We start from the raw sequence: 21484 nt of genomic DNA, 5'->3' as shown, positions 1-21484 counted from the left end.
CCCCCCCCCCCCCCCCTGCATGGGCCCTAGTTTGGGCCTGCAGTATTTTGTAAATAAGATAAAAAAACTGGTCTCTGACTGGCCCAGCGAGCAGCCATTGCTGTGACCGTGGGCCGGCGAGTCATGTTTAACGAGCTTTTCTTGGAGCCAAAGCAGAAGCGAATATTGCACGCAGAAGGACACGAATCCTTGCGGGGAGCCGAAAAGACAAATCCGTACCACGTGCCTGATTATCACGTAGGTGTTCCGCTCGGGCGGTCACGGCTTGGCACGCGCCCAAGAAACAAGCGGGGCTTCGAGGCCCCTGCTTCCACCACCGACGCACATTCGGCATACTGCAAGGACGTCGTGCAACCAGATGCCACAAGACGTGCGATGTGCGCAGCGGGTTCACCTGCGAATGCTCTGCGGGTCCCCAGATGGATCGCATTGCCGTTTAATTTGTCACTCTCCTGCTAATGTGGCTGTCTGTCTATCGACGTCTGTGCTCGCCGCGCAGCATTCAAGGCGGCAGTGCCCGGTCTAGAACTGTAGCTTGTCGGCAGCTACATTTCTTGATTGGTCATTATTGCCGTCCAAAGCAATACGTACCCAGTTCTTAAGGGAATTAGCCTTGCTAGTCCTTGACTTGCAAGCTCTGTATGGCAGGCGCATGCGCATTGTGACGCTTTATGCTCTGAACGTGCATTTACATCGCACGTGCACAAGTTCCGCGAAAGGTTGCATAGTAGGTGCTCTATCAACTTGGGACCCCATAACTCCTGTAGGACTTCTAAAAGGGTCCCTATAAATGTAAGAGCGTGTGAATTTAAAGCGCAGAGAAAAATATCTTCGACAGTACAACCGTATTCCATCATCATTACTTGAGTAATACAAGCATAAAACAGCGATGGTTAGTTTTGCAACTGATAAATGACTGTTTTGGCGTTACATCGGTCGGTAATCAATTTCAAAGCTCTGATGCAGCATATAAAAAAGATGGGCCGGTAATTAGTCAGAGCGTTCGGCACAGCTAGGGTTCTTGCCGTGATTGACTCCATTGGTTATGCAACAATAAAATGAGGAACTTTTACTGAACGGCATAAAATAATTTTGTACATGATTTCTTAAAGCAAGATCAGAAGAAAGTAGTGAATGAAATCTTGTACGGGTAATATTTTGAGGGTGGGTTACGCGAATCTAACTGAGCCTATTCCTAATAGCTCGAGCATAGCCCGAGCACACTATGTTGTGCAAAATGCTGGGTATTCAGGTGGTAGGTACACGCGCGTCGTAAATGGTAACTGCGTACGTAATATGCGAATGTACGAAGCTGACATAGAGAGTACGAAGTGTGTGCAAGGGAAAATATTGCGTAACTTCTGAAATGTTGGGATGTTCTTGTAGACAGTGAGTGCAATTTCATGCATGTGTTTATGCCATTGTATTGGCTGTCAAGGTAAACTAAAAAAAATTTATGTCATTGGCGTTTTGCCTCCGACAGCCGTGAGAAGTTTAACATTTTCCTGTCGGCAATCGGGCATCTTTCGCTGGAAAGGCTGGGTACTTGGTTTTCGCTTTGTTTGCTCGAAAACAATAAGATTCAAGCCATCTCGACATTTCGTACAAAACATCTCTTTTGTGAAGTTTTGTTTCCCTTTCGGCTACTAAGGACATATTAGTATTTTCTGGATATAAGCTGCAATGCTCTAAGAGATGGTGGAGTAAATCGTTGATATATGCCTGAAAGAATAAAGGGCCTAATATGGATTCATGGGTTATTTCGCTGTTAGTTATTACTCGTGGAGACGCCGTGTTATTAGCCACTACAAAATGTGGGTGGTTTCTCAAATATTACGACAATACGACACATCTCAAGTTTTTTTCAGCAAATAATAGTTCACTTTAGCAAACTAACAAATTGGGCGAATTGGTTTCGATTTGTTGTTAGAAAAAGAGCGAGCGGACGATAACTGTAGGAAAAGGCGGGAGTAGTGCTTATTATTAATTCAAATTGTTTTATTAGAGAGTGAATTAACATACTTTAACTTTGTAATTCTTCAACAAAACCATTTCCGATTATAGTATGTGCCAGTCCTCCACTGTATGCTTCTGCTGTCTTTGTCGTCTTGAGCTTTTTCTGCCGTAGTCTAATCTGCACTGTCATTGTTATCAGCGCTCTATTTCTCTACCTCTTCGTTCCCTTCTACCTATATTTTGCACAGTGAGTAGTAGGCCAGAGGAAAAACTCCCCCGGCCGACCTCTCTGCTTTTCTTGCACTAAAATATCATCTCTCTCTCGGGCAATGAACCTTCCAAGTTCGCAGGTCTGCTTTAGTCGGGTGTGCAGAGAATGTTACATTATACCGATGCAAAAGGTAATAATAATCCTTTCGAACAAAAACGCCAACCTTAAGCAACGTTGGCTCTTTGATATTTATAATATAGCGCTTATAGCGACTATGTATAGCCATATATGTAAACAGCTAAAATGATATAACAAGCAATCAGTTTGGCCAAGAGGTCATCGCCCACCTCTCACTTTAATAAGGTATACGAATAAGTGAGGCTACATTAATAGGAAATATGAGCTTTTGCAACGCAGTAGAAGAGTTCAGTGAAACATCAACATCCACGGGTGCTTACAGCGTCCGCTTCACAGCGTTCTCACACCGTCATTGTCTCCTGTACTGCGAAACCTCATATATCAACAATGAGCAACTCGCCCTGACAAAGATACCATTAGTTTTTATCAAGGAAGACGTTGAAACGCTCCTATGTGTCAGCGGTTGTAACATTGATGATGCGGCATTTTCTTTTAGAAGTTTTTTGCCTACATGGAAATAAAAATAAGCTTCAAAATTGTAGTCGCTGTTGGCATATCGTGAAACATCAATTCCAAGTTTGAAGTAGTAGCTTAGCGCAAATAAAACCACAGACACAAGGAAGACAGACAAGGACAAGCGCTTGTCCTTGTCTGTCTTCCTCGTGTCTGTGGTTTTATTTGCGCTAAGCTACTACTTCAAATATGGACGACCAACTAGCACAACAGTCAACTCTTCTAGAATCAATTCCAAAATTTCATTATGGCTTCCTTCTCTAAGCAGGAAGAAGTTAGACTCCGGATCTGGCGGCATGATTTACAGAAATACCCCAACGGATAAGTACCCAACCTAGTACAGTGATATTCAGCATGTGCGGATTTTGTAAGGTTGTAAGGTTGTAAATATAGTAAGCCCGCAATCAGGTTATTTGATTTAAATCAATAAAGAATTGTGTAGATTCCCCGCACTGTGGGAATCGGTGTTGGTGAAAGTTTCGTTAGCCAGCGTGGCTAAATGACGCATTTCGGCAAGAGACGCATTGCGGATTCAGATGACGAACGGGTCCCTCAGCCTTACAGAGAAAGAGGCATTTTTATTTAGTAATAAAACATGCTGGATCACATGAAACGAGGTGCTTGAACTGCCTAGAAAGCCACAGCGGAACTGCTACGTGAAACAGTGGTGTTGGATGCCTGCAGGATGAGGTGTCTATCGATGGTGACCAATGAGAGTGCTCAGATCTTGAAGAGTGTTCTCAACGTCGGCGACGTAACAGCGAACGAGTGACGCTGTGTTGTTATCGACGCCACCAACCAGGGTGTATGCGTGAAGCTGCACCGGTTTGCGTCACAAGATCTCGAATGAGTACGTGCGGCCTGGTTTTGTGCCGTACGGAACGGTAACCAGCATATGCAGAGAGAAGTGGCGTGCTCAAGGTATGACTTGACAAGACGTTGGCTACACGTTTGGTTGCCTTAAATATCCACCCAGGGGCAACACTGGAGGGCTTGCCGCATCGGGGGAAGATGGCTGTTGAAAAGGGTGTAATAATTGCAACTGAGCAGAGCACACCTCTCGCTTCGCTGCCGCTACACGGACAACACACGCCAGCATTCCAGTGTGCCTCGATATCGTTTTGCTGCAGTTTTGGATATAAGGAAGGCCAATGTGTGCGCACATAAACCATTGCACTAGCAACCGTGAGCAGCGACGACACTTGTCAACGTGCTAATAAATTAGGCTGACACTAAAGCGATCGGTAGGCGACAAGCTCGTGCATACGGAGATACTAGGTGCACCTTTGCATACAGGGTGAAAACCAACGGCTCATACCTATTTTTGTTATTTCCCTGGAACATTAGAAAGACACTACGCGGCTATTGAAAGAAGAAATGCAAAGCTCGAAGGAAAAGACTGAATCCTGGGAGGGTCGCGATATTTCTATGTGTCAGCGCGTTCCTGTATGTGATGTATTCTATACCAGTAAATTATGCTACCTTCTAGAGGTATTATTTATTACGCCTGTTAACCTACTTCAAGGACTATTCGCAAGCTTCATTTGAAGTTGCGCATGGGAGTGTGCAAAACGCACAAAGTCGCTTCACCGTGTAAACTGTGGAGCACTCTGACATTCCTACATATTTATTTCACAAATTTTGTCTAGAGCTACGTTTATTCGAGGCCAGAGTGATACCTTACTGCGCAAATTGTTGCATTAACGTTACAGAAACCTTTTACCCTAATTTATTGTATCTTGGTGCATGTTTAGGAATTGTTCGACACGCTACTCCCTTGAAATGGTTTTGTCCTTTCGCATGTGGACGACATGATTTTACAAAGAGTAACTAACAAATGCCAGAAGGGAAGCAAGTTATGGAAATTTGGTTATCAGTTATGTTGCTTGTGCCCTTGTACAAAACAATCTATGGTACGGGTCAACGAAACGATTTTCTAAAGACAGCAAGAAAAATGCCCCTAAAATTTTTTGTAAAATAATTCTTTTCTAATGTCCACAATGGCACCATTCCCTTCAAATTATGGTTCGTTGAAAGGGGTATAACGTTCATTGGACCACACACTCCCTAATATGCTAAAAGCCGGTAACAATAGACAACATGTTCCTTCACGTACAATACAACATGTAACGTACAGCACAAAATACAATACACGAGACATCTTTAACTGCGATGCACTGCAACAAGCTTTTAAGTAGGACCTCTCAATTACGCCGTATGAAATCCAGTATTTGTCTGTTGAAAACAAAGAAGGTATTCTGTATGCATTAATATTGTTACGTAGGAAGACGCGGACGAAAAGCTATGTACAAGTATATTTACAAGAAAATACGCTGCGCTTGGCCAAGAGGCAACAGCCCGCGCTAGCTTCTCATAGTCGTCGTCGTGTTCGCACTGCTCGCCTTTTCATGATCGCACATATTGTTCCGTAGCACTACCCCCGGCGGCAAAAGCGCCGTCCCGGAGCGACTAAAGATCATACTCGGAAGCAGTGTAGTAGGCCTTGAGCCTACTGACATGCACGACATCACTTAATGGCAGAAGGGAGGACGAGGTTGAACCCACAGGAGCAATTTCGTAAGTCACAAGCGTCACCTGGCACTGCACGCGGTAGGGCCTTGTGCATCGCGAAAGTAGCGTCTCTGAAAGTCCGCCGTGATGGGAGGCCGACCACAGGAGCACCAGCGCACCAGGGGAAAATTGTACGTCACGATGGCGGGCGTTGTAATGACACTGCTGAGTGGCTTGTGAGGTCGTCAGTCGAGCTTGGGCAAGCAGGCGTGCATGGTCGGCGAGGGCGATGGCGACGCGCGCATACTCGCTTGTTGAGATCGCAGCAGGAGGAAGTGCCGTGTCTAGGGGCAAGGTAGGTTTGCGACCGTACAGTAGATAAAATTGAAAAAATCTGGCGGAGTCGTGCCGGGAAGAATTGTACGCAAATGTTACGTAAGGAAGGGCAATGTCCCAGTCGTGGTGGTCTTTGGAAACGTACTTAGACAGCATATCGGTAAGAGTACGGTTTAGCCACTCTGTCAGGCCATTGGTTTGAGGATGGTATGAGGTAGTCAGTGTGTGTTGAATGGAGCAGGAACGCACAATTTCAGCGATAACTTTCGAGAGGAAGTTTTGACCACGATCAGCAGTTGTCGCGGGGCGCCATGAAGCAAGATAATGTCACGCAAGAGAAAGGCCGCGACGTCAGTGGCGCAACTGGTAGGGAGAGCCCGAGTGATACCGTATCGGGTGTCGCAATCAGTCGCGACGGCTACCCATTTGTACCCAGAGGATGACGTGGGAAAGGGACCAAGCAGGTCTAATCCAACACGAAAGAACGGTTCTACAGAGACGGTGATCGACTGGAGATGACCGGCAGGTAGCACCTGAGGTATTTTCCGACGCTGGTAGGAATCACATCTTCGTGCGTGCGATACCAAACTCGAGGTGTGCCACCGACGTAAAAGACTACGTTGGCGAGCATAATAGTAGGGTCCCACCGGTTATTGCGGCTGACGTGTTCATACAGGTTGATCCAGTCATCAACGTCTTCCCCATCTTTGCCCGAGAATACGCCAGGATCATGGGGAGCGGGGAGAGTGATGTAAGTCGTCGAAGTGGCAGCAGGTGTTGGAGCCGGGGGAGTCAGGTTGTCGTCGCCGGGAGCCATGAAGGAAGGTTCGACGTGCCAGCCACTGCGAAGCTCCGTGACGAGGTGCAGGAAACGTCCACCTCCACCAGATATGTTACGTAGGAAGACGCAGACGAAAAGCTATGTACAAGTATATTTAAAAGCAAATACGCTGCGCTTGGCCAAGAGGCAGCAGCCCGCACTAGCTTCTCATCATCGTCGTCGTCTTCGCACTACTCGCCTTTTCATGATCGCACATATTGTTCCGTAGCAATATTAATGAGCCTTCACAGTAATCACGCCAGGACACGTGCCTGCATATATGCACAAGGTGATCATCTTTAATTTACGAAATTTTTAAACACTGCCTGTGACACATAGCATAATACTAGTTATTGAGCGAGATTATTCAGAGGCGGACATCACTTGTATGGGACATCCAAATCATATTAAACTAATTATGAAAAATTCGAAAACTCATTCCAGATGCATACGCCTTGCAAGCTCAGCGGCAACAATCTTTCAATTGCAATTTATTTATTTATTTAAAAATACCTTACAGGCCTCAAAGTGAGGCATTGAGTAAGGGGGGCAGTACATAGAAAATACATAGAATACAAGACATCAATAAACCGTATCTGTTTACAACCTACAACCGCAAGTGCAACCGATATGAAAAAAGAAATATTTAGTTCATGATTCACTAGGCAAAAGAAGAAAACATAATATGATAACAAGGAATAAATCGCACAGATTGTTTTCAGTGATGTCGTGTAATTAACAAGCGCAGAGTGTTAAACAGTAATAATGAACGGTAAACATAGCGACATAACGGTAATAATGCGACAATAAGCTGTAAAAGATAGTGCAAGTAAAGAAAGCATTGTGCAGCAAACGTAAAACTACATTTCTTTAGTCATGCATTCAGTCATGGCATCACGGAATGAGTCGTAGTAGGACTGGCATGCAATGCTGTCCGGGAGCGAATTCCATATTCTGATAGCACCAGGAAGAGCAGAGTAATGGAATCCTTTGGTAGACCCGTAAAGGCGGACATAGCTGAGATGATTATGGAACCTGTGTGACGTGGAGTAGGGTCGTTTCAAGGATGCTTGGGCTCGAGTGGAGTGAAGGAAATTGTGGAAGAGTGATAACAGCGCAATGTCTCGGTGAGTGTTCAAGGATAGAAATGAAAGCTTAAGTTTTATTTGTGTTACACTAGACTGGTAGCTGTAATCATTAATGATGAAGCGGCTTGCTCTGTTCTGAATCCGTTCTAGCGTTTCAATGAGGTATTTCTGGTGAGGGGACCAAATGGGAGATGCATACTCGAGCTTGGGGCGAACGAGAGTTAGGTAAGCTAGCTTGCGAACATTTGAAGGAACATTTCTTAAGTTGCGTCGCAAGTACCGCATTGATTGGGAGGCATTAGCTGAGATGGATGTGATACGCTCTGTGCAAGAAAGATTCGATGTGAATAGAACTCCTAGATACTTATATTGTGTAGCTGTTGAAACAGTGTTCGTGCTAATATGGTAGGGATACGGTGAGGTTGCCGACTTCCGGGTAAACGACATTACTTTGCATTTTGTGGTATTTAAAGTCATTAGCTATTTATTGCACCAGCTAATGATTTGTTGATGGTCTTGCTGAAGAACGAGATGATCACCTGAGTTTTTAATTGGGCGATAAATAATGTGGTTGTCGGCGAATATTCTGATGGTTGAGGAGAAGTCTTGAGGAAGGTCTTTAATAAAAGTTAGAAAAAGCAAGAGTCTGAGGACGCTACCGTTTGGTACACCAGTAGAAACGTCTGTTACGGGGGAAGAGTAAATAAGAGTAATAAAGAGCAGTAGGGACAGGTAAGAGACAGAATTTCCAATATAGTGTAAGTATTAGAAAGTAAATTGCTTAAATATGTATCCCGTTTCTCGTAAAAATAAAATCCGCCTCCAGGAACAATTTAACTGAAGGACGAGAATTACGGTATCTGGCACCGACGATGTTAAAAATTATGTAAAACTGAAATTATCACCGCATATAGAGTGTCCCAGATATCTTCAGCGAAGAACTTAAAAATAAAAGGTGCATCGGGAGTGAATTGAACCGAACGCATACTATTCGCAATAGCCTATAGTAACTCAGACAATTTTTTCCCCATAACTCACTAAATAATTAGGCTAATTATCCAGCTCTTTAATTATTGGACGAGTAGGATACGCACATTTGTAGAGCAACTTCAGAAACCACCGATCGAGTTCTTTCCTTTACGGTACGTCTCACGTAGTGCTTTTTTCCGGGTGGCAATGAAAGCCCGCAAAATATGAAAAAACGCCATGTGACAGAGCGTTCGCACTGCGGTATTCGCTGCTCTAAAGCGTGCGTTCGGTAAACAAGGTCGGTTGCATCGTGATTGGCGACGAGGAAGTGGCATGCTGTTGTTTATCTCATCGGCAGCGTCTCCGCCATCGACGGAAAGAGGTGTCGGTGGTGGAGCGGAGTGTAAATTATTGGTCTATGTCCACGGAGACGAGATTCGCCAGAACCTAGGCATAAACAGCTTCGTTGTCAAAAGGGGGACAGGTAAGAGACACAGGAGTGCCAACTACAAAGTGTTTATTAACGGCCAAAGGTACAAAAAGAGTGACTTCCAAGCATGTGCAGTAGAGTGAAAGCGTGGCGTCAAACACGTCATCGCAAAATATGTTTATCAAAAAAGGGCACTTGTAAGGTATACTGCGTGACGGAAGTGCCACTAATTCAAGCGATGCGCTTTCTTCTTGTATGGAATGCTCCTAGAAGTTCCCTCGCCGTTTGATCACTGATTGTGCGCATCTTCCTTCGCACTGCAAAACTAGCTCATCTGTGCCACGCTTAGCTCAAGATTATTGCAAAAGCAGTGATCAAAGGGCATTGCACTTCTCGAAGCATTCCATATAAGGCGGAAAGAGTGAGCTTGTGTTATTGGCAATTCTATCACGCTGTATACCTCAGTATAGTGATTCTTTTGATACACATATTTTGTGATATGTTTGGCGTCACGCTTTCACTCTACTGTGCATGCTTTGAAGTCTTCCTGCTTGTACCTTTGGCCGCAATTAACAGTTGGTAGTCGGTGATCCTCTGTCTCCTTACATTGTCTCTGTTTTTCTGTGTTCTCTATACTACACATACAGGGTGATTTTTTAGCTGCACCAAATTATTTAAATTACAAAAATATAAATCACGATGACGTAATGTTTACCATTCGATTGTACGTATTGGAAGCCTCTAGATAAAGAGCAATTCGCACACATTCGTGCCTAATTAGGGAAGTTATGGTAATTTACTTTCTACTTATCAACTATAGGGGGCAATAGCAACTTAGCCCTTTGGGGCCCATCCTCGGCACTGCCTACCCCAACCGTCAAATTTTGAATAGCGCAGCTCATGTGGTAGCTATGCGAACAATTAGTACCCCTTGGCTGGCTCCTTAACACCAAAACTGCCTGGAAAAAGAGCGTCTGTGTCGTCGCTGTCGTCTGTGTCGTCGATCATTAATGACGGAAGCCTGGAGTGCAAGAAAAAAAAACATTTCAGTATTTCAATCATGAAGCGAGGACATTCTGACGGCTGTTAAAACATTAAAGCACCAGCTCACTATTGTCGACTGGGTGCTTTTAACAATGTGTTCCGTTGGTCCTGAGTGCGACATTTGGGAAGGGTCGTTTCGTTAGATTGCAAAATTGCAGAGACTAAAATTGCAGAAAGAAGCAAACGCTGGGCCGGCGGGTGGCCGCAGCTAAAATTGCGCTTCGCGGTCGATTTTGTGCGCAAGCAGTGCGAGACGTGGGCGGCATACAACTCTGCGGCTCAGCCGTGTTTTCTGGCGCGCCAAAAGAGCCCGCCGCCCGAACTCGTTGCTACGCTCGGCTTGCGAATGCAATTTCCCAGCAGCAGCATTTTGCTCATTGTCTTCCCCTAGCGAAGCGAAAGGCCTTCCTATGTGGTTATGCTTATTCTGCGCATGCTACTGCTACTATACGGACTTGCAAAGTTTTTACACTAGGGGTGGTTACGTGGACGAAATGACATGATTCCCATGAAAAGAGCCTAAATAAAACTTGCAAGACATTTACCGTAGTTGTTTATTTCTTTTGAATGCACGCACACCTAATGAGCATAAGAGCAAGAATGATTATGTGATGTTCGATGTGGCGTTCAAAGCGTTCGCTGAATCAAGAATGAACTCCATGAGAAAATGTAAGAAGGCTAGTGTAGGCAAGTGATAATAAACTAACAAAGAAAGGAGCAAGGACGCGTCCTGAGTAAGCGCAAACTATCAACTATATTATTGCGAATAGCATTCTTTGCTTGCTTCAGGTATCTTAAGCCTATCAAATCAGATCAAATCATGGGTGTTTTCCAAAGAACATTTGGAAGCAGTCCCGAAAAAAAGTGGAAGCTAGACCACTTGACGAGGGTTCGCGTCCCCTTTTACAAGCCACAGCGAAGGTGACAAGTGGACAAGCATACAACAGAATCAAGTGTACATACCTAGATAATAACTAGTGCACAATAGCACAGGCATACAAATGAGAAGAAACATAATCTTATCATCATATAAGTAAACATTCAATTTCTTTTGAAGATAATATTCGGCACGTAAAAATATGTGCGGAGTCTTGCTGTAGTACTATTTTCTATTGTTAGTGTCTCTTTGGGCAGATAATTCATTAGCCTAGGCGGAGAACAACGAAGCATTTGCTCCCCATAGGATGTTCTCGAAAATAGTATTTGTCAATGTTCCGTGCTGCGAGTGTGATATACCGGCATCCTATTTGTCAGATCCGCAAGGGAAGCTAATAAATTTGCAGGATTGCTGATGCTTTACTTATATCTCATCGCCAGATGATACGAGTAATGATTGCGATCAGAAACTAAATTAAAGCGATGTAAAAGTGGTTTAGTATGAGCGTGGTAATCTGCATTACATATATATCGAAGATATTTATTTTGGAGTACGAGTATGCGATTTAAGTTCGTTGTTGTAGTTTAGCCCCAGACAACAACACAGTAATTAAGAGGAGAAAGGAAAAGAGCATTGTAAATTGTTAGTTTATTCTCTTGCGGCAAAAAGATTCGAAACTTTGCTAAAATTCCAACAGACTTTGCAATAGGGCTAATAATGTGCTTGATATGTACATCCAAGGAAAACGTTTTATGAAAATGGACGCGAAGAGCTGTAACGGAATGAACAACTTCTACAACGTCATTACCGAAGAGAATTTTACCACGGCAGCCGCATTTCGATGGGGGCGAAACACGAAAACACCCGTGTACTTTGATTTACGTGCACGTTAAAGAACCCTAGGTGATCAAAATTTCGGATGTCCTCCACTACGGCGCGCCTCATAATCAGGAAGTTATTTTGGCACGTAAAGCCCCGTAATTTAAGGTAATTTTACCTTTTAGCACAGCATGGAATTGTTTTGGTGAAAAGAGAATTACCTTTGTTTTGTTAACGTTTACTTCTAATCTACCATTTACCTAATTTGCTCCAGGAGTGCAATTATCGAGGCAATCGTTTCTATCGAGGTGAAGAGTTTCGGAACAGTAGTGGCGTATCATCCGCATTAATACCAAATATCAGTTTTACGCTTATCTTAATTATGTCGTTAATGTATATGGTAAAAAGAAGGGGACCAAGGATGCTTCCTTGGGGAACACCAGCATTCACATTTTTAAACGAGGAAAGGGAATCACCTATAGCTATGGCTTGTTTACGAAACTTTAGGTAACAGGTTGGAAGTGGAAGGGGTGAGCCTCGTATTCGATAGAGCTCAAATTTTTTTTAGCAAGTTATGTGGTTCAGGCGATTGAAGGCCTTTGAAAAATCGATATATACACCAGCTATAAATTCTATTTCTTCAAAAGCTTTCAAAATTATTTCCTTTTCGTTTAATAAAGCAAGTTCTGCTTATCTGCCCTTACGAAAGCCGTAGTGATCGTTAGTGATTAAATTAAAGTGAGAAGCGAAATTCTCCATTCTACCATGCATTATTTTTTCTAGAGCTTTCAGAACAATGTAAGAATGGAAATGGGGCGATAGTGAAAAAAACTGGTTTTTGTCACCTCCTTCGCGAATCACAATCACCTTATAGTGTTGCGTCTGTTTGGGGGGCTTGCGAGTACTAATCGATCGCTATAAATATGTGTGAGTGGTACTGCAATTATATGAATGGTGTACTTAAAACGTTTTAATTGTACGTTATCCACATTGAAGACTTTGCTATATTTAATCAGGTTATACCTCATTCACACCCGTAGGGTGCAGATATATACCATTTTTATTACTCTGCATTTGATTAACAGCCCGAGGATAGTGCGAAGTGTTCACTATAGATTGACACAAAAAGTAATTGAAAGCTTCAGGCAATCTCCTGCCCTTCAAAACCACACAACTTACGCTTATCTCAAGAGCACCTTGAGCGGCAGGAGAGCGATCGAATAATTGATTTATCCGTTTCCATACTACATCTGCCTTTGCATTACATTCCAAATTCAAAAAGGTGAATAAGCATTTCAGTTTCGCGGTACGAGGGAAGGAGGATGTATTGTTTCTATACTGTCTAAATTGTTCACATTCATCAGGGATTCTTGCGGACAAGAACTTTCTAAAAGATTTGTCTTTCCTTCTTTATCAGTTAAAGGGATAAGCTCGAAATCCAAGGTTTGCTCGATCGGCTGCATTTCTTTATAGTAATTAAAGGAAATGACTCATGGTAGGCTTCTTTAAACAGACATAAGGATGTATCATACGCTTCATCAACAGTATCCACGTGATATGTAGTGTCCAAATCTATTCTTTTTAACTTACCACGAAATGTTTCAAGCATCACACGGTTAATGTTTGGAATTTTCCGGTTATCTGAAATCATTATCATCATCATCACCATCATCATCATCATAAGCCTGGTTACGCCCAGTGCAGGGCAAAGGCCTCTCCCATACTTCTCCAACAACCCCGGTCATGTACTAATTGTGGCCAGGTCGTCCATGCAAACTTCTTAATCTCATCCGCCTACCTAACTTTCTGCCGCCCCCTCCTACGCTTCCTTCCCTTGGAATTCAGTCTGCAACCCTTATTGACCACCGGTTATCTTCCCTCCTCATTACATGTCCTGCCCATGCCGATTTCTTTTTCTTGATTTCAACTAAGATGTCATTCACTCGCGTGTGTTCCCTCACCCAATCTGCTCTTTTTTATCCCTTGACGTTACCCGCATCATTCTTATTTCCACAGCTCGTTGCGTCGTCCTCAGTTTGAGTAGAACCCTTTCCGTAAGCCTCCAGGTTTCTGCCGTAGGTAAGTACTGGTAAGACACAGCTATTGTACACTTTTCTCTTGAGGGATAATGGCAACCTGCTGTTCATGATCTGAGAATGCCTGCCAAACTCACCCCAGCCTATTCTTATACTTCTGATTATTTCCGGCTCATGATCGGATCCGCCGTCACTACCTGCCCTAAGTAGATGTATTCCCCTACCACTTCCAGTGCATCGCTACCTATTGAAAATTGCTGTTCTCTTCCGAGACTGTTAAACATTACTTTAGTTTTCTGCAGATTAATTTTTAAACCCACCCTTCTGCTTTGCCTCTCCAGGTCAGTGAGCATGCATTGCAATTGGTCCCGTGAGTTACAAAGCAAGGCAATATCATCAGCGAATCGCAAGGTACTAAGGTATTCTCCATTACCTTTTATCCCCAATTCTTCCCAATCCAGGTCTTTGAATACCTCCTGTAAACACGCTGTGAATAGCATTGGACAGATCGTATCTCCCTGCCTGACGCCTTTCTTTATTGACATTTTGTTGCTTTCCTTATGGAGGACTATGGTGGCTGCGGAGCCACTTTAGATATCTCAGTATTTTACATACGGCTCGTCTACACCCTGATTCCGTAGTGCCTCCAAGACTGCTGAAGTTTCCACAGAATCAAACGCTTTCTCCTAACCAATGAAAGCTATATATAAGGGTTGGTTATATTCCGCACATTTCTCTATCCCCCGATTGACAGTGTGAATATGGTCTATTGTCGAGTAGCCTTTGCGGAATCCTGCCTGGCCCTTTGGCTGACAGAAGTTTAATGTGTTCCTGATTCTATTTGCGATTACCTTAGTAAATGCTTTGTAGGCAACTGACAGTAAGCTGATCGGCCTATAATTTTTCAAGTCTTTGGCGTCCCCTTTCTTATGGATTAGGATTATGTTAGCGTTCTTCCAAGATTGCCTACGCTCGAGGTCATGAGGCATTGTATATACAGGGTGGCCAGTTTCTCAAGAACAATCTGCCCACCATGCTTCAACAAATCTGCTGTTACCTGATCCTCCCCAGCTGCCTTCCCCCTTTGCATATATCCCAAGGCGTTCTTTACTTCTTTCGACATTACCTGTGGGATTTCGAATTCTTCTATACTATTTTCTCTTCCATTATCGTCGTGGGTGCGACTGGTAATGTATAAATCCCTATAGAACTCCTCAGTCACTTGAACTATCTCATCCATGTTAGTAATGATATTGCCGGCTTTGTCTCTTAACGCGTCCATCTGATTCTTGCCAATTCCTAGTTTCTTCTTCACTGCTTTTAGGCTTCCTCCGTTCCTGAGAGCATGTTCAATTCTATCCATGTTATATTTCTTTATGTCAGCTGTCTCTCGCTTGTTGATTAACTTCGAAAGTTGTGTGCCAATTCTCTGGTGCGGCGACCTAATAAACAGGAATATAGGTAAGTGATCGCTAATATGGTACGCGAGAGCGCCACCTATATTATCATGCTGTGCTAAATTGGTGATGAATAGATCTATTAATGTGCTTGTGGCCGTTGTAATGCGTGTTGCCATTTTAACTATGCAGTGAAAACTTTTCGAATATATAAGCGTCTGCAACATGTGCCGCGGGGGGGATGTGTCCAACATGTTAATATTAAAATCTCCGCCAAGGAAAAGTGTAAAATCGTTTTCATTTACGTACATAAACAGAGCTTCAAGGTAGGCAAAAGATTGAGTAAATTCCCATCAGGCGGGCGGTACATGACAGCAAACATATGATCATTGGAGTGGATAACAAGACTCTCTACGTGATTCGTGAGTGACGAAACGTTTTCCAATAAATCGCATCTGACACTTTTCACATAAGCAACCCGCCACCATTTCGGTTATTTCTGCGTTCCGAAAAACGGCTGTAATTTTAATGTTTTGGAGTGTCACATCCTGATGTTAGCCATGTTTCGTTTATGAATATGAATTCAAACTGAAAATTGAATCTGTTTAACAGAATACCAAGCTGATCTTCTTTGTTTCTTAGCGATCTTACATTGAAGTGGAAACATGTGAATCCTTTAATATTTTCTAACATAAATATTTTGCTCACGTCATCGGGTGGAACGGCCATTCCTTTGTGAACAGAACAAAGAAATACTGTTATGTAGGCCTACTGAATCTGATCGGTATCCTGTGCACATCTCACTCGGACAATTCAGGAGTCTTTATGTTCATTTTTACGCGTGAGAATAAGACCATTCTTGACCCACACAAACTTCCAGTTAGACGCTCTCTGTTTCTCAATGGCCATGCCCAGGAGGAGCTTCAATTGTGGGCACAAATGTTTGTTCAAAAAAACGGGCTCATTCGAGTAGTGGCCAAGGTCGTTCGGGGTATGCCTAGTGTTTTTCGCCTTTTGAAGAAAGGCTTCACGCTTGCAGCGGCTCTTAAACCGCACGACAATATTAGCTGGCTTCTGGTCGCTGCGAGTTTTCACCCTGTCCATGACTTCAATGTCATCCGGTTCAACCTTATGCTAAAGTGATGTTCCAATTTGGCACACTCTTTTTGCAAGGTCGTCATCTTCCCTCTCCTGCACTACCTTGATTTCGAGGTTGCAGTTCCAAAAGTATTGTTCATTAGCTGTGATCCTCAGCTCTTGCTCTTCTACTTCCTTTTTCATTTTAATGCATTTGGTCATGAGAGTCTCGTTGGTTTTTCTTATCTCCTGGTTTTCCTTTTCGAAGGTTTCATTTTTTTCCATGACCTATACAAACCTCGCGTCAAAATCCTCAAGGCTTTTTTCAAAGTCGTGAAGTTCTTTCCGTACATCGAGTTCAAGCTTACTCTTGAATTCTTTCATTTCCCTTCGCTAGTCCTCTCTTAGTTCTTCAAAACGCGAAGCTATAGTGTTTGGCACCAGCCAAACACGATAGAAATTATTGACAGTAGCCGAGTACGACAAAGAAAGAAGCAGAATCGGACAAGCTTCGAGCTATCAAAACAAACCAACCTGGAGGGCGAAAATGTAGACGCACACTCAATTCTGCGCTCTCTCCTATCATTTCGCTGCCACGAAGTGACCGCCTCCAGCGACCACTACGGCTTTTGTAGTCTCCGTTGGCTCCCGCCCCAGATGCAGAAGAGTTCAGCGGAGGCAATGACGGTAGCACGTTGAGAAGTTAAACGCAGTCGCAGGCCACAGTGGTCCACGGCTGGATCCCGTTACGGGCTTATCTGGAGGGCGAATAAGTAGAGGCACGCTTAATTCTGCGCTCTCTCCTGTTGTCTGGGTGCCGCCAAGTGACCGCCTCCAGCGGCGACCACGGCTTTTGTAGTCTTGATTGGCTCCCGGTGCAGACGCAGAAGCGTTTAGTGGAGGCACACGCACCCGCACCTCCCGCCCACCCCCCCAACGGCAATGATGGTAGCACGTTGGGAAGTTCAACGCCGTCACAGGCCACAGAGGTCATCGGCTGGATTGCGCTCCGGGTTTATCTGGAGGGCGGAAAAGTAGACGCACGGCCAATTCGGCGGCCTCTCCTGCCGTTTCGCTGCCGCGAAGTGACCGCTTCAAGCGATGACTACGGCTTTTGTAGTCTTCATTGGCTCCCGCCGCAGACGCAGAAGCGTTGGGTGAACGCGCACGCCACCCGCCAAGGCAATGCCAATAACACGTTGCGAAGTTCAACGCAGTCACAGGCTACAGTGGTCCATGGCTAGATTCTGTTCCGGGTTTATCTGGAGCGCGATAAAGTATACGCATGCTCAATTCTGCGTTCTCTTCTGTCGTCTCCCTGCCGGCAAGTGATCGCTTCCAGTGACTACTACGGCTTTTGTAGTCTTCATTGGCTCCCGCCGCAGACGCAGAAGCGTTGGGTGAACGCGCACGCCCACCGCCAAGGCAATGACAATAGCACGTTGCGAAGTTCAACGCAGTCGCAGGCTACAGTGGTCCATTGCTAGATTCTGTGCCGCGTTTATCTGGAGCGCGAAAAAGTAGACGCATGCTCAATTCTGCGCTCTCTTCTGTCGTCTCGCTGCCGCCAAGTGATCGCTTCCAGTGACGACTACTGCTTTGGTAGTCGTCATTGGCTCCCGCCGCACACGCAGAAGCGTTGGGTGATCGCGCACGCCCCCCGCCAAGGCAATGACAATAACACGTTGCGAAGTTCAACGAAGTCGCAGGCTACAATGGTCCATGGCTAGATTCTGTTCCGGGCTCATTTGGAGGGCGAAAAAGTAGACGCATGCTCAATTCTGCGCTCTCTTCTGTCGTCTCGCTGCCGCCAAGTGATCGCTTCTAGTGACGACTACGGCTTTTGTAGTCTTCATTGGCTCCCGCCGCAGACGCAGAAGCGTTGGGTGATCGCGCACGCCCCCCGCCAAGGCAATGACAATAACACGTTGCGAAGTTTAACGAAGTCGCAGGCTACAATGGTCCATGGCTAGATTCTGTTCCGGGCTAATTTGGAGGGCGAAAAAGTAGACGCATGCTCAATTCTGCGCTCTCTTCTGTCGTCTCGCTGCCGCCAAGTGATCGCTTCCAGTGACGACTACTGCTTTTGTGTTCTTCATTGGCTCCCACCGCAGACGCAGAAGCGTTGAGTGAACGCGCACGCCCCCCGCCAAGGCGATGACAATAACACGTTGCGAAGTTCAACGCAGTCACAGGCTACAGTGGTCCATGGCTAGATTCTGTTCCGGGTTTATCTGGAGCGCGAAAAAGTATACGCATGCTCAATTCTGCGCTCTCTTCTGTTGTCTCCCTGCCGGCAAGTGATCGCTTCCAGTGACTACTACGGCTTTTGTAGTCTTCATTGGCTCCCGCCGCAGACGCAGAAGCGTTGGGTGAACGCGCACGCCCACCGCCAAGGCAATGACAATAGCACGTTGCGAAGTTCAACGCAGTCGCAGGCTACAGTGGTCCATTGCTAGATTCTGTGCCGGGTTTATCTGGAGCGCGAAAAAGTAGACGCATGCTCAATTCTGCGCTCTCTTCTGTCGTCTCGATGCCGCCAAGTGATCGCTTCCAGTGACGACTACTGCTTTGATAGTCGTCATTGGCTCCCGCCGCACACGCAGAAGCGTTGGGTGATCGCGCACGCCCCCCGCCAAGGCAATGACAATAGCACGTTGCGAAGTTCAACGCAGTCGCAGGCTACAGTGGTCCATTGCTAGATTCTGTGCCGGGTTTATCTGGAGCGCGAAAAAGTAGACGCATGCTCAATTCTGCGCTCTCTTCTGTCGTCTCGCTGCCGCCAAGTGATCGCTTCCAGTGACGACTACTGCTTTGGTAGTCGTCATTGGCTCCCGCCGCACACGCAGAAGCGTTGGGTGATCGCGCACGCCCCCCGCCAAGGCAATGACAATAACACGTTGCGAAGTTCAACGAAGTCGCAGGCTACAATGGTCCATGGCTAGATTCTGTTCCGGGCTCATTTGGAGGGCGAAAAAGTAGACGCATGCTCAATTCTGCGCTCTCTTCTGTCGTCTCGCTGCCGCCAAGTGATCGCTTCCAGTGACGACTACTGCTTTGGTAGTCGTCATTGGCTCCCGCCGCACACGCAGAAGCGTTGGGTGATCGCACACGCCCCCCACCAAGGCAATGACAATAACACGTTGCGAAGTTCAAGGAAGTCGCAGGCTACAATGGTCCATGGCTAGATTCTGTTCCGGGCTCATTTGGAGGGCGAAAAAGTAGACGCATGCTCAATTCTGCGCTCTCTTCTGTCGTCTCGCTGCCCCGAAATGATCGCTTCCAGGGACGACTACTGCTTTTGTAGTCTTCATTGGCTCCTGCCGCACACGCAGAAGCGTTGAGTGAACGCGCACGCCCCCCGCCAAGGCGATGACAATAACACGTTGCGAAGTTCAACGAAGTCGCAGGCTACAATGGTCCATGGCTAGATTCTGTCCCGGGCTCATTTGGAGGGCGAAAAAGTAGACGCATGCTCAATTCTGCGCTCTCTTCTGTCGTCTCGCTGCCGCCAAGTGATCTCTTCCAGTGACGACTACTGCTTTGGTAGTCGTCATTGGCTCCCGCCGCACACGCAGAAGCGTTGGGTGATCGCGCACGCCCCCCGCCAAGGCAATGACAATAACACGTTGCGAAGTTCAACGAAGTCGCAGGCTACAATGGTCCATGGCTAGATTCTGTTCTGGGCTCATTTGGAGGGCGAAAAAGTAGACGCATGCTCAATTCTGCGCTCTCTTCTGTCGTCTCGCTGCCGCCAAGTGATCGCTTCTAGTGACGACTACGGCTTTTGTAGTCTTCATTGGCTCCCGCCGCAGACGCAGAAGCGTTGGGTGATCGCGCACGCCCCCCGCCAAGGCAATGACAATAACACGTTGCGAAGTTCAACGAAGTCGCAGGCTACAATGGTCCATGGCTAGATTCTGTTCCGGGCTCATTTGGAGGGCGAAAAAGTAGACGCATGCTCAATTCTGCGCCCTCTTCTGTCGTCTCGCTGCCGCCAAGTGATCGGTTCCAGTGACGGCTACTGCTTTTGTGTTCTTCATTGGCTCCCCCCGCAGACGCAGAAGCGTTGAGTGAACGCGCACGCCCCCCGCCAAGGCGATGACAATAACACGTTGCGAAGTTCAACGAAGTCGCAGGCTACAATGGTCCATGGCTAGATTCTGTTCCGGGTTTATCTGGAGCGCGAAAAAGTAGACGCATGCTCAATTCTTCGCTCTCTTCTGTCGTCTCGCTGCCGCCAAGTGATCGCTTCCAGTGACGACTACTGCTTTGGTAGTCGTCGTTGGCTCCCGCCGCACACGCAGAAGCGTTGGGTGATCGCGCACGCCCCCCGCCAAGGCAATGACAATAACACGTTGCGAAGTTCAACGAAGTCGCAGGCTACAATGGTCCATGGCTAGATTCTGTTCCGGGCTCATTTGGAGGGCGAAAAAGTAGACGCATGCTCAATTCTGCGCTCTCTTCTGTCGTCTCGCTGCCGCCAAGTGATCGCTTCCAGTGACGACTACTGCTTTGGTAGTCGTCATTGGCTCCCGCCGCACACGCAGAAGCGTTGGGTGATCGCGCACGCCCCCCGCCAAGGCAATGACAATAACACGTTGCGAAGATCAACGAAGTCGCAGGCTACAATGGTCCATGGCTAGATTCTGGTCCGGGCTCATTTGGAGGGCGAAAAAGTAGACGCATGCTCAATTCTGCGCTCTTTTCTGTCGTCTCGCTGCCGTCAAGTGTCGCTTCCAGTGACGACTACTGCTTTGGTAGTCGTCATTGGCTCCCGCCGCACACGCAGAAGCGTTGGGTGATCGCGCACGCCCCCCGCCAAGGCAATGACAATAACACGTTGCGAAGTTCAAGGAATTCGCAGGCTACAATGGTCCATGGCTAGATTCTGTTCCGGGATCATTTGGAGGGCGAAAAAGTAGACGCATGCTCAATTCTGCGCTCTCTTCTGTCGTCTCGCTGCCCCGAAATGATCGCTTCCAGGGACGACTACTGTTTTTGTAGTCTTCATTGGCTCCTGCCGCACACGCAGAAGCGTTGAGTGAACGCGCACGCCCCCCGCCAAGGCGATGACAATAACACGTTGCGAAGTTCAACGAAGTCGCAGGCTACAATGGTCCATGGCTAGATTCTGTTCCGGGCTCATTTGGAGGGCGAAAAAGTAGACGCATGCTCAATTCTGCGCTCTCTTCTGTCGTCTCGCTGCCCCGAAGTGATCGCTTCCAGGGACGACTACTGCTTTTGTAGTCTTCATTGGCT

Source organism: Dermacentor albipictus, chromosome 2, assembly GCF_038994185.2.
Source record: "Dermacentor albipictus isolate Rhodes 1998 colony chromosome 2, USDA_Dalb.pri_finalv2, whole genome shotgun sequence".
Classification (NCBI taxonomy): Eukaryota; Metazoa; Arthropoda; class Arachnida; order Ixodida; family Ixodidae; genus Dermacentor; species Dermacentor albipictus.
Note: the sequence above shows the minus strand (reverse complement) of the source record.